General features: G+C 38.7%; 1 long non-coding RNA gene across 1 annotated transcript; it reads left to right on the forward strand.

Annotated features, from left to right (window-relative positions):
• Positions 1-1,436: 1,436 nt before the first annotated feature.
• LOC115435087 (uncharacterized) lies at positions 1,437-17,333 on the forward strand. Its single transcript, XR_003937646.1, has 3 exons — positions 1,437-1,649; positions 3,905-3,909; positions 17,322-17,333. It is a non-coding gene; the product is annotated as an uncharacterized LOC115435087 (long non-coding RNA).
• The last annotated feature ends 1,445 nt before the right edge of the window (positions 17,334-18,778 follow it).

An 18,778-nucleotide genomic window follows, 5' to 3' on the forward strand; every position in this document is an offset into this window, starting at 1 on the left:
CTCAGTAAATATAAATGATATCCAGTGTAAATGTCTCCAGTCCAGCCCTGATGAGAAGATGACCCAAACATAATGTCCACATGCTGATCAGGATCTTCTTCTGGATCTGGAACGGACGCAAAATTTCACATGGGCTCTTATGGGGAAAAAATTTCAATCGTCTTTTTCTCTGAAACTCCAGTTCTGATTGACTTCAAACTTGGTATACAGCTTCTGTATGATGATGTCAACACAAGGGACTGAAATTATTTGGATCCAGATCTGATTCTGGATTTGGTGCGACTTTGAAAAATGTTCCCATTATAACAGATAGGAAGTGGATTGATCCAATAAATCAGTATCAATGATATCAAGTTGGAATTTGAATTTTTTACAGATCTGATTGGAATATGACCAAAACATGGACTATTTCTGTAACAGAATAAATACACAGAACTGGGTGAGAATAAATGGTATCTGGATACATTTCCCAAAGCTTTGAATTTGGCCGGTACGCTACAGGGCCATTGGTCCGATTCTTCTGTTGTCACAGTCTTTGTAAGGGTGCCTTTGGACCTTCCTACATCAGATCTATGGCAACTTCATGAATTCTTTTGTCATAAGTTGAATGTACGTCACTCTTATGTAGGGATGAGAATCGAGAACTGGTTCTTTTTGAGAACCGGATCCCAGTAGCTTGATTCCTTGGAATCGTTTGCCTGCCTGCTTATCGATTCCGCCTTTGTTGCGCATGCGCGATGACATCACGCTTACGCTGCATTGTTTTGGTCAGCATGTAGCCAACATGGTGTTGAAGCAGAAACGGTCTAAACAGACCACACCAGGTCCACTGGAACACTGTCAAAGATTCCATTTCTTCAAAAGGGTGGAATCCCTCCAACATGTTCAAACATTCGTCCACAACATGTGATTCATTTACAGGAATGTCACATATTTAATTCTCTACTTAGCGGCGCTTGTGAATCCAGCGACAGAGTGAACACCAGGCCGTCATCTGGGCCCAGTTCCGGTTCTGGTGCGGGCAACAAACGTCGAACCCCCTCAAATACAATTTTCCGAAGGAAGAGGAAAGGAAACAATGGGAGATGGGCTGAGTCGAACCGGTTCCACGTTGTGGAAATGCGGCAACAGAGGAATTAGTAAAGCATCTGTAGTTTCACTTTCACTGTACGCTGTCCCCACCCCAAACTGAGCCCGGCGTCATCTGTTATTATTTGTACATACTGTATATGTTCTATTTTCTGTGCAGATGGAAATATAAAAGACAGTTAATGCAAACAAGCCTGTTTGTACTCTTTTATTCCCTCACCCAATGAGAATCGATAAGAGAATCGATAAGGAATCGGATCGATAAGCTAAATCGATAATGGTATGGGAATTGTTTAATTCTTATCGATTCCATCCCTACTCCTATGTACAACTTACACACTCTCAGGTCAGTGGTATGAAGATCTTATGCTGTTTCAGAATATTTAGATCGGTATATAAACAGTGGACGTGGACTAAAAGTCCCATGTCCTGATCATCGCATTCAAGATGGAAATAATGTCCACAGACTGAAACTTCTACAGCTACAAGATAAAGAAGAGGAAGATCCAGCGGTTGTTTTGGCTGTTTCAGTCTGACAGCAGCAGAAGAAGAAGGACATTGTAAAGAGATTAACATAAAAAAAAAACAAAAAAACAGCTGAGCGTAGTTTAATGTCCAGGACAGTGATCAGTCTGCACCAAAGTTCATGTGGACATCTGTAGTCATGTCCACTTTCACCTCTGCAAAAAAAAACTGGACATAGTTTAGTCTGACAGTACTGTTCATTCATTCACTCATTTTCTGAACCACTTTATCCTCCAGAGGGTCGTGGGGGCGGAGCCTATCTCTTTTCAGACATTAAAGTTCATTAAGCTTTTTTACAGTAATTGTTTTAGAATGTAAATGTGTGTTTGATGTGTTTGGGGTTGTGCGCTGTCCGTGGTCCTGACTCACGCATTACTGTAAAATATGTGGAAAAAATAACCTGTACTGTTAGAAATTAGGAGTCATAATAAGACATCAGATGAAGACATTTGAAGTAGAAGCAATAAGAATAAAACAAAGATACACCAGAATGATAGATAGAAGTGAACGTTAAAAACACTGAGGGCCTGATTTACTACGATCGCAAATAACAGGCACAAATGTGCTTGCTCGCGCTAAAAAATGCGTGTGCTATCGATTTGCGTGTCACGGGTGATTAACTAAGATTGCTGCGCAAATGACAACAGGCGCAAAGTCTTGGAGACCACCTTAATTAAATGTGGATTTTGCGTGCGCTACTGGTTGTCGTCATGGAGACAGTACACTGTAAAAACCTCTGTGGGATCCACCAGCACTAATGAATATGAAGTTGTTCTTTTTCCACTCCGAGGGGTGAATAGGTATTCCTCTGTTGTTGTTTATCAGTGGTGAAGTGTGTTATTAGTGAAATAAATAGCTTCTCTGTTTATGTCGCTCTGTATGAGGAATGAAAACTTTTAAGACCGTGGGCCTAATAAAAAAAACAAAACAAAAACAAAACAAAAACATCCGCTTATGTAGAAGGTTCAGGAGTCCAGTCACAACACCGTGGACAGTTTGTGTGTTGGTGTGTGTGTGTCTGTGACAAGGTTATAATAGTTTTGGATTTTTAATTATAGTTTAGTTTTATTTAGTTTTGACTTTTTTTCTCTAATTCAGTTAGTTTTAATTTGTTTTTAGAGCAGGTTTGCTAGTTTTTATTAGTTGTCGTTTTTTCTGAAAGCTTAGTTTTAGTTTAGTTTAGTTTAGTTTTAATATTAGTTTCTTTTTTTTCATATATTTTATCTTCCTCGTCATCCTATTCAAAGAAATTTGTGAGGTTACCCTGGACACTTTATTTGGGGGTGGGGTTAGGGCGGCTCTGACTGAGCACAGACACAAACGTATGTTCAGTATGATGGTTAAATTCCCTATAGCAGGTTGGAGGGGGTAATGTAGGTGGGGGTGTGATCCATACACAACGTCACTTAAGTGAAAACAAAACTGAAACTTTCCATACTTTCACCGCTGGCCTCCTGACTTCTACACCCCCCCTACACCGCTGATCTGAGATGAAATTTTCACATGTTCTATCCTATATCAACACTGACAAAGATGAAAATGAAGGGAATTTTATCCATAATTTTTATAGTTTTAGTCAGTTTTGTAAACACACAATACAGTTTCAGTTAGTTATCGTTTTTTTTTTTTCTTTTAATTACAGTTTTTATTTATTTCAGTTAATGAGAATGTTTTTACAATTCTAGTTTTTGTCATTTCATTAGTTTTCGTTAACGATAATAACCTTGATTCCAATTTTCCATTTTTCCTTTCTCGATTTTATTACGAATGACAGGATACACGAGGTTTTTCATTTATGAATATCAAAATGGAAATCGAATGGCTGCCACATAGACGGACCCAAAATGGTCCTTCAGGAGCCTCGAGGGTCTGAGCCCTGACCTGACAGTTCATTAGGCGTCAGTGGAAGGACTGGAGTGTCTTCATAATCGGTAAAACCACCACAGACTAACCAGAGGGTAGACATCAAACAAACAGCAAAGAGAAAAAGTCCCATCAACTTCAAATGTTGATGTTGGATAAAAGTCTAATGGATTCATTTTTGTGTCAGCGTTGAAGTCAAATGGGAAGTTGTTTTCATTCCAGTGTTTGTTGGACTAATGGTTCAAATGCTCAGAGTCTTGTGTGAGTCTCGTGTGAATGTGAATTCCACGTATCCCTATCACTGCCACATGTGACTGTGTTCTGTCAGATTACAGATAACAACTCCTCAAATACTCTGAATTCCAACACAAACATAGTAACGTAACCTACTGTCATACCTGTCCTTTGTATTAGTGTTCGGTAGGAGCTAATGTTAAATGACAGTCACCTGTGAAACTGTGAAACTGTGAAACTGTAAACGTGTCTGTAAAGAGCAGCTATAGAGAGCAGGTCAAGACCACACACAAAGACCCAAAAGGGTTTTAGATCCAACCTCAGCCCTTCAGACAGAAACCTGATTTATTTAACATTATTAAACCTGATTTATTAAACCTTTTTAAACCTTCTTTATTTAACCTTTAACTTTATTAAACCTGATTTATTAAACCTTAAACTTTAATTAACCTGATTTATTAAACCATTAACCTTATCAAACCTTATTTATTAAACCTTTAACCTTATTAAATCTGATTTATTAAACCTAAACTTTATTTAACCTGATTTATTAAACATTTAACCTTATTAAACCTTATTTATTAAACATTATTATAATTATTATTATTATTCAAATGTATTCCCAGCTTTGACATGAGGTGCCAAAGAGCGGCTGTAAGTTCTCAACCAGAAAAGCCTCCTGATAATTACCCATGGTGCATTTGGATGTTACATCACCAAACCGTGATGCCACAGGGCTTAACTCCGCCCACTCTCCTGAACTGTCACTCAAGTTAAGTCAAATTTAGAATTTACTAAGTTAGTTAGACAAGGATTTTCAAATTAATTAATTTATTTTTTCGTATTGAGACATCTTGAACGTTTTTTTTGTGTATTTTTGTTGTGATACTCTAATACTATATGTGTTTCTGTGTTATGACAAAGTAATGAGTTGTTGTTGTGACACAGAATAACGTTAGCGCAGGGGTCTCAAACATGCGGCCCAGGGGACAAATGCGGCCCGCCAAAGGTTCCTGGGATGTTTGTGCCAAGTGCAAAAATTTCACAGTCTTGAATTGCATTAAGCAAAAAAAAAAAAAAAAAATTAGCTTGACTTAAGGAAAAAAAATCTTGAATTAAGCAAAAAAAAAAAAAAAAAAAAAAAAAATCTTCTATTAAGTAAAAAAAAATCTTGAATTAAGTAAAAAAAAATCTTAAATTTAGCAAAAAAAAAAAAATCTTGAATTAAGCAAAAAAAAAAATCTTCAATTAAGTAAAAAAAAAAAAATCTTGAATTAAGCCAAAAACATCTTAAATTTAGCACAAAAAAAAAATCTTGAATTAAGCAAAAAAAAAAAAAAAAAAAATCTTCAATTAAGTACAAAAAAAAAAAATCTTGAATGAAGCCAAAAACATCTTAAATTTAGACAAAAAAAATAAATAAATAAAAAAAATCTTCAATTAAGCAAAAAAAAAAAAATCTTCAATTAAGTAAAAAAAATCTTCAATTAAGTAAAAAAAATCTTCAATTAAGCAAAAAAAAAAAAAAAAAAATCTTCAATTAAGTAAAAAAAAAAATCTTCAATTAAGCCCAAAAAAAAAAAAAAAAAAAAAAATCTTCAATTTCCAAAAAAAAAATCTTGAACAAAGCAAAAAATCTTGAATTAAAAACCAATATGATTAATATGATCTACAGTCAAATAATAACAGCAGAGTAACCGACAAAAAAGAATGACTACAGATTTTCCTCTTGGTTTGATGTGAAAAAAAATAATCTTACATTATGTCTATAAATAATGACAACTTCAATTTTTTTTACTTTGTTTTAGTGCAAAAAATAACATTAAATTATGAAAATACTTACATTTACAAACTATCCTGTAACAATAAAATGCGAATAACCTGAACAAATATGAACAACCTGAAATGTCTACAGAAAATTCAGTCCAGTTTGAACTCTTTTCTTCCTGTTCCTCAGTGTTTAGTGTCTGTAGATCTGATCCAGACTGCACATGGACTAATGAGAAGTGGAGGAAGAATATTGTTAAAATTGCACTTTTTTTTTTTAAAGAAATTTCAGTTCTTTCAGGTTATTCACATCTTTTTGTTGCATAGTTTATAAAAGTAAGTATTTTCATAATTTAATGTTTTTTTTCTTTACCTTAAACCAAAGACAAAAGTTTGCAGTTGTCATTATTTATAGGTTATTATGCTTTTATTTTACTGGTCCAGCCCACTGGAGATTAAATTGTACTGAATGTGGAACCCGAAAGCAAATAAGTTTGAGACCTCTGTGTTAGCAGAACAAATGGGCTGAATGACTTTACAGCACAGGTGTCAAACATGCGGCCCAGGGGCCAAATCCGGCCCGCCAAAGGGTCCAATCCGGCCCTTGGGATGAATTTGTGAAATGCAAAAATTTCACTGAAGATATTAACAATCAGTGGTGTCAAAGTCATTTTGATTCAGGTTCTATCCATCCATCTATTTTCTTCTGCTTTATCCGGGGCCGGGTCGCGGGGGTAACAGTCTAAGCAGGGATGCCCAGACTTCCCTCTCCCCAGACTCCTCCTCCAGCTCTTCCGGGGGGACCCCGAGGCGTTCCCAGGCCAGCCCACAGACATAGTCTCTCCAGCGTGTCCTGGGTCTTCCCCGAGGTCTCCTCCTGGTGGGACATGCCCGGAACACCTCCCCAGGGAGGCGTCCAGGAGGCATCCGAAACAGATGCCCGAGCCACCTCAGCTGGCCCCTCTGGATGTGGAGGAGCAGCGGCTCTACTCCGAGCTCCTCCCTGGTGACTGAGCTCCTCCCCCTATCCCTAAGGGTGCGCCCAGCCACCCTGCGGAGGAAACTCATTTCGACCGCTTGTATCCGGGATGTTGTCCTTTCGGTCATGACCCAAAGCTCATGACCATAGGTGAGGGTAGGAACGTAGATTGACCGGTAAATCGAGAGCTTCTCCTCTTGGCTCAGCTCCTTCTTCACCACAACCGACCGGTACAGCGACTGCATCACTGCAGACGCTGCACCGATCCGTCTGTCAATCTCACGCTCCATCCTTCCCTCACTCGTGAACAAGACCCCGAGATACTTGAACTCCTCCACTTGGGGCAAAGACTCCCCACTGACCCGGAGAGGGCAGACCACCTTTTTCCGGTCGTGAACCATGGCCTCAGATTTGGAGGTGCTGATCCTCATCCTGCTCGCTTCACACTCGGCTGCAAACCGCCCCAGTGCACGCTGAAGGTCCAGGTTCGATGAGGCCAACAGGACAACGTCATCTGCAAAAAGCAGAGATGAAATCCTGTGGTCCCCAAACCGGACCCCCTCCAGCCCCTGGCTGCGCCTAGAAATTCTGTCCATAAAAATTATGAACAGAACCGGTGACAAAGGGCAGCCCTGCCGGAGTCCAACATGCACCTGGAACAGGTCTGACTTACTGCGGGCGATGCGAACCAGGCTCCTGCTTCGGTCATACAAGGACCGGACTGCCCTTAGCAAAGGGCCCCGGACCCCATACTCCCGAAGCACCCCCCACAGGTTCCATCCACATACAGACAAATATAATCTCAAGTGGGTCAGTCCAGTAAAATACTATCGTAGGAACCTATAACTGATGACAACTGCAAATTTTCTCGTCTTTTTAGTGTAAAAAAAGGAAAATTACATGAAAATGTTTTCATTGACAAATTTTCCTTTTTCTAAAAATGTGAATAACCTGAATAAATATGAACAATCTGAAATATCTTAAGAGATTTAAGTGAAATTTTACCAATATTCTGCCTGTTAGTAAATATTTTGTGTTTTTTTAATTGTAAAGTAAGTTGTTCCGCGCATGTGTAAATGATAAAGTGATAAACTGAGGCAGAATATTGTTAAAATTGCACCTGTTTTTCTAAAGACATTTCAAGTTGTTCATGTTATTCAGATTTTTAAGGAAATGTTATAGATGTAAACATTGACATCATTTAATTTTACTTTAATTTCACTGTTATTATTTTACTGGTCCAGCCCACTGGAGATGTTATTGGGGTGAATGGGGCCCCTGAACTAAAATGAGTTTGACACCCCTGCTTTACAGTGCACAAGTGTACATTTAACCCATTCATTCACTCTTTGTTGTGAAATTCACTGTTAAAGTTGGACTCAAGTCCAGGCAGGTCAGATATTTACTCTTTGGAAGTGGGGGTTGTCATCAGTCAGCGCTGCAGGATGGCTCTTGGGCTGAACTGATAACCACGATAACATCATCTACCAATCAGACCGGGACATCAATAGTAACACTGACTACTGAAGGCTTGGCTCCAGATCACAGATAAACACAAGCCCAAACCTGCCGCTTGTGGAACTCCGAGATAACACGAGGAAGCCACAGCGCCGTTTTTCTTTTGAACTTGTAGATGGTGAACACAAAGTCCACAGCTGTCAGTCAGTACAGTAGAACAGTAGAAGAAGTAAAGGTGTGTTCTTTACAGTGGGACGCATCAGCTGACAGGTACAGAACGGCTTTGACTATGGAGAACAGCGGCCCAGGAAACCAGAGCCGACCGGGGGAATGTGGCCTTATCTGCGTCTCCCATCTGTGGCTTCAGATGTGTATCTACCTGTGACGAGCACATGGGCCTCAACGTGAACAACCAAAACCAACTCAACCTGTAGGTGAACGTCAAAGAGCCTGGGGCCGGAGGTGAAAAAGTCAACTCATACTTCAGCTGCAGGCTTCCACACCTCAGACCGACAGTGGGGTGCACAAACAGAAGAACGCTGTCAAATCTGGAGAAACTGGTGGTTGATTTGTTCCCAGAGCCGGAGTTTGACTTTTTTTGCAACTGCAAAAGGTAAAGAACTTCTGACATCTTTCTGACATTGTGTCAATGTATTTTCTGAGAGTTTCAACCCCAATGACATTCCACGCTCTCAGAAGCTCATTCCAGAGAGTTTCCTTAGAGTTCCCTTAGATTTCCCTTAGAGTTCCCTTAGATTTCCCTTAGAGTTTCCTTAGATTTCCCTTAGAGTTTCCTTAGAGTTCCCTTAGAGTTTCCTTAGATTTCCCTTAGAGTTCCCTTAGAGTTTCCTTAGATTTCCTTTAGAGTTTCCTTAGAGTTCCCTTAGAGTTTCCTTAGATTTCCCTTAGAGTTTCCTTAGAGTTCCCTTAGAGTTTCCTTAGATTTCCTTTAGAGTTTCTTTAGAGTTCCCTTAGAGTTTCCTTAGATTTCCTTTAGAGTTTCCTTAGAGTTCCCTTAGAGTTTCCTTAGATTTCCCTTAGAGTTTCCTTAGAGTTCCCTTAGAGTTTCCTTAGACTTCCTTTAGAGTTTCTTTAGAGTTTCCTTAGAGTTCCCTTAGAGTTTCCTTAGAGTTCCCTTAGAGTTTCCTCAGAGTTTCCTTAGAGTTCCCTTAGAGTTTCCTTAGACTTCTTTTAGAGTTTCTTTAGAGGTTCCTCAGAGTTCCCTTAGAGTTTCCTTAGAGTTCCCTTAGACTTCCCTTAGAGTTTCCTTAGAATTCCCTTAGATTTTCCTTAGACTTCCCTTAGAGTTTCTTTAGAGTTCCCTTAGAGTTTTCTTAGAGTTTTCCTTTGAGTTTCCTTAAAGTTCCCTTAGAGTTTCCTTAAAGTTCCCTTAGAGTTTCCTTAGAGTTCCCTTAGAGTTTCCTTAGATTGTTGCCGGGGGGGGGGCACTAAATATTAGAGTAAAATGTGAAAAGAAAAAAAAAAAGGACTGGACAGATAAATTTGTCGGTGAAATACTCTCAGTACCTTTGCCTTTACCTTTTGCAGCGGCAAGAAAGTGAAATTCAGGCTCTGGGAAAGAAAAAAACCCACCAGTTTCAACAGATTTAACCAGTGTTTTAATATTTTTGCACACCAATGTATGTTGTGAAATGAATTATTTGTAATATTCTGGCTTTACACAAGATTTTGCATCAGTTGGAGTTAGTTTTAAGAACTATTTAGTTTAAACTCTAGTGTTTATAAACTGACATGAACTGTCACCACTTCCTTATCAGAGAAACTTAAGTCACTTTCACACAGAGTTTCCAGGTCAAAGGTCAGATGGTGATTCCACCTGTTTTACCTCCATTGTCTCGAACAGAGGTGAGAGGCGGGACTTTAAACCAGCGGACCTGCGTTCACCGATCAAAGGGGCGGGGACACAGCGGATAGTGGGATGGATAAGTTACAGAAATACCCCGACCATCGGGTTAGGGTTAGGGTTAAGGTTAGGGTTAAGGCTGGGGTTAAGGTTAGGGTTAAGGCTGGGGTTAAGGCTGGGGTTAAGGTTAGGGTTAAGGCTGGGGTTAAGGTTAGGGTTAAGGCTGGGGTTAAGGCTGGGGTTAAGGTTAGGGTTAAGGTTAGGGTTAAGGCTGGGGTTAAGGTTAGGGTTAAGGGTTAGACATAAAAGCAGATCTTTACATTGGGTTTTTTCCCCTAAAAGTGCGGAAATCAAACACGGTTATCATGATAATTAGAATTTAAACGGTGATACTAACCATCTGCAATTTTACCGTGGTTTATCGTTATATCGGTAATCGTTACATCCCTAGTAACAACATACGACACAGGTCAGATAGAATGTCTACATTTATAAAGAAAGTTGCATTCCAGGTTCAGTTGTTCAAACTGAACCTCATCGTACGCTGACGTTGCAGATTTCAGCAGAATAATCCTCCTATTTCCCTGGAAGAGTCGGCGTTTGTTTCGTGTCTTCTGGACATTTTGGCAAAGTAGGTGTTTGTGGTCCACACTCCATCACAGACGGACCCGGATGGTCCACTATCGCGGTGACCTCTACACTGTAAAAGAAAAAAAAAAGAAAAAGTAAAAAACCCCAGCATTATTCCGGCAACAGGGGTGCCGAAAAAAATACTGTAAAATAACGGAAAATAGCCATCTCATAAAAATACGATAATTTTCCATGGTTTAAAATACAGTTTTTTGCCCTAACTTTACACGAGATTTTTCTTCTTTTCTTTTTTTTTTTTTAACTTTTTAATATTTAATAAAGAATATTTACATGTATTAAAACAATCAAATTACTTTTATCTATCTATCTATCTATCTATCTATCTATCTATCTATCTATCTATCTATATATATATATATATATATATATATATATATATATATACATATAAATAAATAATTTTCAGTGAGACTCAGTTGTCCAATCCACTGATAAAAACTGTATTTGGACAGTTTATCAGTGCTTATACATGTTATACATTCACAAAAATACACTTATTCAACATTTTTGTTGTGAAACCTCCTGTAATTACACAAGATATTTGTCAATTAACAAACAAGTCTGGTTAAACTGACAGAACAAATACTTCTTTAACGGTTAATTGTCAGTAATTTTATCTTGTTTTATTTATTTATTTATTTTTACAGTATTAAACTTTAAATTAACAGTTTAATCTCATAAATAGAAAAGAAATATTTGTGAAATTATGATACATTTGTAAATGTATTTTAACTGCATTTTTCTGTGAAAAAAGAAAAAAACTTCTTTTAAAAAATTGAAATTTTTTTGGTTATTCACAGTTACAGTTTTTTCGTGTTATTTTACATTTGACATATAAAATCACAGTCTGTTTTTGTAATTGTATTGATATTTTCCTGTATCTTAAAAATACAGGAAAAATCTGTAAAATAAACAGTGACAATTCTGTTAAATTACAATTTTTTAAATAAATAAATTAATTAATTAATTTTTTTTATTTTTTTATTTTTTTACAGTGTACAGGCGTCAAAGTCTCATTCCAAGGACATAAAAACACACCAATCACATGTTGGTTTGTTTGTCTGTTTATTTTGAATTTGCATTAAAACCAAACAACAAGAGAATTATATAAAAGGAAGTCCAACATTTGAAAAGGAGTGGGATGAAGTTGAATTTATAATCTTCTGCCCCCACCCCCCACCCCCACCTCATCCTCCAGCCTACCCCAAATTCCTACACAAAACACATCATTTCTGTACACATCAGGGATAGACTGTTTATTTTGCAGCAGCATTTCACATTAAAGTAAACTCATAACAATAATAAACATATTACAAACAAAAATAAACTATCCTTTCTATAACAATAATGCACAAGAAAATAAACTGTCCATTTCTTAGCAGGAGTATACTTATCAAAAATAAACTATATCCAATTTATAACAAATATCCATATAAAAAAACAAAAATATACTCATTGTAGCATCATTCTACACTAAAGAAAACAGAATAATTTCTACATTTCATTTCTGTAATTACATCCTCCTAATTTGCCCTAAATCCTACACAGTGAATTTAAGATGGTGGATAAAAAAGCCCAGGTATTACCCACCCAGTTCACTCAGGAAATATTTCCTTTAACTTATAGTTAATGATGCTGAGTCGATCAAAATGAAAGTCCTTTAGAATGTGTACTATTGTGATCACTTCACTTTGTGTGTGTGTGTTTGTTTGTTTGTTTGTTAGCAACTTTACAGGAAAACTCTTCCACCCATCTTTCCCACATTGTCCCCACAGATAAGCCTAGGCCCTGGGACCAACCCATTCCATTTTGGTCCAGTAGGCCAAAGTTCAAGGTCACAGCAAGGTCACAACATCTACAGTTTTCCTATTTCTCATCATTGAGCAATTTTCCAAAATTCATTAAAAAAAATTCAAAATGACTCCAATTAGTCTCCAGTTTGATCCACCCGTAGCTTAGAACAATATCTTGTATCTGGCACAAAACTGTCCACATCCACTGTGGAATGTGGACTCTGTGGACATTTACATTTAACACTGAAAATCCCATCTACCACTCATTTTTTATTTTAACTCAACAAATATTGATTGGAATTGAATCTAATTTGACATACACATGACTGGTACCAAGCTTCAACTTTGTATGAAATATCGTTCCGCTCCATTTCTGTTCCGTTACGTTCTGTTGACTTGTGTTATTTTTTATGCACCATTTTCATCATTTGTTTGTTTGTCTGTTAGCAAGATAACTCAAAAAGTTATAGAAGGATCTGGATGAAATTTTCAGGAAATGTTGATTCTGGCACAAGGAACAAAGGATTAAATTTTGGTGGTGATGGAGGGTGGGGGGGGGGGGGGGGGGTGGAGGGGGGCGCTGATCTGCCTTGGCGGAGGTCTGTGCTCTCTGGCTGCTTTTCTAGTTCCCTTTTGTGCACTGACTGTGAGTGAAGGAAAGGAAGTGAAATACAAAAAAGGTCCAAGTGCATCGGAGTCCGATGACACTGTTTCAGGAGCTGAAGAACATCATGAACGTACGTTTCTGTTGCGTTGACTGAAACACAAAATACAAGGTGAACAAGAATGTGAAAAATGTTTAAGTGGGTAGCATGTCTTTACAGGGGGAAGAAGAGAAATCTTTCAAAGTTTGTAGAAATCCTGTCAGAAAGTGCATTCCATTACCTGGAGAAGAGCTCCATGACCCCAGAGGGCGTCACACTTCTCATCAACACAGTCACGCACCAGCGCACACCCACACGGACCCATGAGGGCTGCAGAGAGCGACCCGACCGACCGGCTCCGTATCAGCCTCATCTGGACCAACGAACTGAGGAGAAGACGACACACGCTCAGTCACAGCCTCCATGTTCAGTCAGTGTGTTTTAGATCTGAGCGCGCTCAGTTACAGCCTCCAAGTTCAGTCTGTGTGTTTTAGATCTGAGCGCGCTCAGTCACACCCTCCATGTTCAGTCTGTGTGTTTTAGATCTGAGCGCGCTCAGTTACAGCCTCCATGTTCAGTCTGTGTGTTTTAGATCTGAGCGCGCTCAGTTACAGCCTCCATGTTCAGTCTGTGTGTTTTAGATCTGAGCGCGCTCAGTTACAGCCTCCATGTTCAGTTGGTGTGTTTTAGATCTGAGCGCGCTCAGTCACACCCTCCATGTTCAGTCTGTGTGTTTTAGATCTGAGCGCACTCACTCACAGCCTCCATGTTCAGTCAGTGCACAGTAAATTTGCCAGTGTAAAAAATGCAGTGTCAAAGTATTTTAATTCTGTCTGAGTTATTCCAACAATGGACAGAGTAAAATTTAATGAGATAACCTCCAGTGTTGGTGAAAATAACTGGAGTTAACAGAGGTTTTACACTGTCAGTGTCATATATTCAGTGTTAAAGTAAATCGACTCTCTCAAAGTTAATTCAACACCAATAAGAGCAAGATAGCATTCAGTGTTCAAAAATAATGACTCTGAAAAGCCCCGCCCACCAACCTCCGTGCTCAAACTGAGTGAGAAGTTGGACTCTGGCATCGCCATCTTCCTCGCATCGAAAAACTGCGTAAGTTTGTGTAAATAAGCTATTGCTTTTGTTATTTCATCCAAGCAGAATCTGTGCAAGAATAAAGTTACGTTGTTGTTGTCACTGTTGGGTACGTGTTTTCAAATACCGAACTTCAAATGGATAACAGGATATCGGGTCAGCAGCTTTCATTGTACATGTCATTTTATGTTTACTTTTAATCGCAATATTTTATTTTTACTTGGAATAAACTAGGAACAGAAATAATTGAGTCTTTTTTTCACCCCTGCAGACACTGGGACTATAGTTCATCACATGTAACGCTGGTAGGAGGCAGTTAGAAATCAACACTCTTTGGAGTAATTTATTTATCAACATGTTGCATTAAGTACGTTTAACACTGGAAAAGTTATTTCTTAACACTTAACTCTTCAGTGTTGAATGTGAATAACACTATGGGTGTTACTTCTCACACAGTGTAAAACTTGATTGACACTAATTAGTGTAGTGTAAAATATTAACTCTTACAAGAGTAAAGTTGACTCTGGAAATGTAACTCTATGTTCAGTGTAAATTTTACACTTTGTAGATAGGGACCATATGTTCACTGAGGTAGTGTTAAAATTAACTCTTTAAGTGTTATATAAACACTGGCAATTTTACTGTGTGTGTTTTAGATTTGAGCAGAAGCACCAGCACCGACCGACACACAAGACAACAACGCAAACACAACTCATGTCTTTAAGTATTGAGTATTTACTGGACTGAAGTACACAGTAAAATTGCCAAAAGATACAACAAAACTAAAATTAAAACTAAAACTAAACTAAAACTAAGCATTTAGAAAAAAATGAAAACTAATAAAAACTATCAAACCTGCTCTAAAAATGAATAAAAATGAACTGAATTAGAGAAAAAAAAAAGTACCAACTGAATAAAACTAAACTATAATGAAACATCCAAAACTATTAGAACCTTGGTAAACAGTAAAAAATACTCAGTAAAGTACAAATTCTCCCAAACATCCCTGAGTACAGTAGTGAAGAATTAGTACTTCATTATTATACAACACTGGAGTTTTATATATAATATCCATAGTTTGGCTTTGTATGGAAAAAATCACTGATTTGAGAAGAAGCAGAACTGAAAAGCATTATCAGAGTAATGATCTACTCACTTATTCATTTTCAACCTGAAAATAACTGACATGCAAAATAAAGTCATCAATCAGCTGATGTAACTGTAACTGTCAGAGCAGAGTGTGACCCAGAGTTTACCTGCAGGCACAGACGGAGCTGAGCTCTGACAGCACAAACACATGAAACCAAACACCACATGACGTCTGACAGCATTACACCCACTGCTGTTTAGGTTTGGGAACTTACTTTTTAATGTTTTTTTTCTTTTCACACATTTAACATTTTACAGTGATACAACAAACTGAAACAAGTGTTCAGAGAACGCAGACCTCCACCAAGCACCCTGAACGGTGTGCATGTGTGGATCCACTATTTCTTTCTAAATTAAACAGTTTCAAGGTTGTTCCACACAGCAGAAAAACTGTGGTCAAACATGGTAATACATTTTTATAGGTTTTACATTTTTATAGTTATAGTTTGATTGAATTAAAAGATTTGAACTACAGGTCTTCAGTCTGTAGTTTGTTTTTAATTATTCATTCATTCATTCATTCATTTTCTGAACCTGCTTTATCCTCACTAGGGTCACGGGGGTCTCTTGGAGTCTATCCCATCTACTTACAGGTGAAGGCGGGGCTCACCCTGGACATTTCACCAGTTCATCTCAGGGCTGAACATATACAGACAAACAATCCCTCATTCACACCTATGGACGATTTAGATGAACCAATTAACCTATCAGAGCATGTGTTTGGATGGTGGGAGGAGCCAGAGTACCAGGAGAGAACCCACGCAGACATGGGGAGAACATGTAAACTCCACACAGAAAGGTATTTATTCATAGAATTTTAATTTTAAGAGAAGATGATATTTCACGAATTGCATTTTTATGATTTTTTTGAAAATGGTGCATAAAAAATAACAAAGGTCAACAGAGCGTAACGGAAGAAAAATGAAGGAGAACGATATTTCATACAAGTTGAAGCTTGGTCCCAGTCATGTGTTTGTCAAATTAGATTCAATTCCAATCAATATTAGTTGAGTTCTAATGATAAATGTGTGGTAAATGGGATTTTCAGTGTTAAATGTAAATGTCCACAGAGTCCACATTCCACAGTGGATGTGGACGATTTTGTGCCAGATACAAGATATTGTTCTAAGCTACAGGTGGATCCAACTGGAGGCTAATCGGAGTCGTTTTGAATTTTTTTTATGAATTTTGGAAAATTGATCAATGATGAGAGATAGGAAAATTGTAGATGTTGTGACCTTGCTGTGACCTTGAACTTTGGCCTACTTGGCCCAAAATTGAATGGGTTGGTTCCAGGGCCTAGGCCTATCTGTGGGGAAGATTTGGGAAAGATGGTTGGAAGAGTTTTCCTGTAAAGTTGCTGACAAACAAACAAACAAACAAACAAACAAACAAACAAAGCAAAGTGATCACAATACCTCCTGGTGGAGGTCATGAAAGGAAAATAGATCAATAAAAATAAGAAAATCCAATGTTAAAAAAAATACAAAAATACAAAAACAATAGAGTCCTGTCAGTTTAGTCATCCAGGATCTGCTGTTTTATTCTAAATGTTAGATAAGCTCTAGAGCAGGACAACAGAACATCCAGACACTTACATTCATACACTGTGGAGTCAGAATATCATCAGAATGACCCAGACTATAGTCAGATCCACTCATTATCTATTCTGCACTTCATCCCAAAAGGGACCCCATATAATTTTTTTTATTTGTCCTATCTGTTATTGATTTTAAAAATCAGCTGTTCATAGTTGGTTATTTTAGTCATGTCCCCGTCTGTTCACTAAATGGTATTATTGGTTTTCCAGTACCTGGGTCCTGTTCTGCCCCCTGTGAGGAGGACCGGTCTAGACCACAACAGTAATTCCTTCTGCCCTCACAAGTTTAGCCTGATCCACAGACACTCCAGCGTATAGTCCGATCCACAAATACTCCACATATATCCAGAGTTTAGCCTGATCCAGATACTCCAGAGTGTAGCCTGATCCACAGATACTCCAAATATATTCAGAGTGTAGCCTGATCCACGGATACTTCATTTGTATCCAGAGTGTAGCCTGATCCACAGACACTCCACACATCTCCAGAGTGTAGCCCAATCCACAGATACTCCGTATATATCCAGAGTGTAGCCTGATCCAGACACTCCAGAGTGTAGCCTGATCCACAGATACTCCATATATATCCAGAGTGTAGCCTGATCCACAGATACTCCACATATATCCAGAGTGTAGCCCAATCCACAGATACTCCACATATATCCAGAGTATAGCCTGATCCATAAATACTCGACATACACCCAGAGTGTAGGCTGAGCCACAGATACTCCACATACATCCAGAGTGCAGCCAGATCCACGGATATCCCACATACATCCAGAGTGTAGCCTGATCCACAGACACTTGCATATATCCAGAGTGTAGCCTGATCCACAGACACTCCGCACATATCCAGAGTGTAGCCTAATCCACAAACGCTCCACATACATCCAGAGTTTAGCCTGATCCAGTTTAGCCTGATCCACAAATACTCCACATATATCCAGAGTTTAGCCTGATCCAGATACTCCAGGTTGTAGCCTGATCCACAGATACTCCATATATATCCAGAGTGTAGCCTGATCCACAGATACTCCAGCGTATAGTCCGATCCACAAATACTCCACATATATCCAGAGTGTAGCCTGATCCAGACACTCCAGAGTGTAGCCTGATCCACAGATACTCCAAATATATTCAGAGTGTAGCTTGATCCACGGATACTTCATTTGTATCCAGAGTGTAGCCTGATCCACAGATACTCCGCACATATCCAGACTTTAGCCTGATCCACAGACACTCCACACATCTCCAGAGTGTAGCCCAATCCACAGATACTCCGTATATATCCAGAGTGTAGCCTGATCCAGACACTCCAGAGTGTAGCCTGATCCACAGATACTCCACATATATCCAGAGTGAAGCCCGATCCACAGATACTCCACATATATCCAGAGTGTAGCCCAGTCCACAGATACTCCACATATATCCAGAGTATAGCCTGATCCATAAATACTCGACATACATCCAGAGTGTAGGCTGAGCCACAGATACTCCACATACATCCGGAGTGTAGCCAGATCCACGGATATCCCACATACATCCAGAGTGTAGCCAGATCCACGGATATGCCACATACATCCAGAGTGTAGCCTGATCCACAGACACTTGCATATATCCAGAGTGTAGCCTGATCCACAGACACTCCACATACATCCAGAGTTTAGCCTGTAACATACAGTATTTCAAATCCACAGTTGTACACAGACTTAACCTGACATTTATTGTAAATTTGACCTTTGACCTGTGGGAGTGGATGGATCCTTCTCTTGCTGTTTTCCAGCTGTGCTCTGGTTAAAAGGATACAAACGCACACATTATTTATCCACTCGTTTATTCTCATCACTTGTCACACTCATGTTTAAATCCACATTCCATCAAACTGAGTGGAACTGTCGTCTTCATCTACTGGACGTTCTGTTGGACGTCTGTGTCCATCTGTCTGTCTGTGATCACATCTGGACGCTCTGTGTCCATCTGTCTGTCTGTGATCACATCTGGACGCTCTGTGTCCATCTGTCTGTCTGTGATCACATCTGGACGCTCTGTGTCCATCTGTCTGTCTGT

This window comes from Sphaeramia orbicularis, chromosome 16 (genome assembly GCF_902148855.1).
Source record: "Sphaeramia orbicularis chromosome 16, fSphaOr1.1, whole genome shotgun sequence".
Classification (NCBI taxonomy): Eukaryota; Metazoa; Chordata; class Actinopteri; order Kurtiformes; family Apogonidae; genus Sphaeramia; species Sphaeramia orbicularis.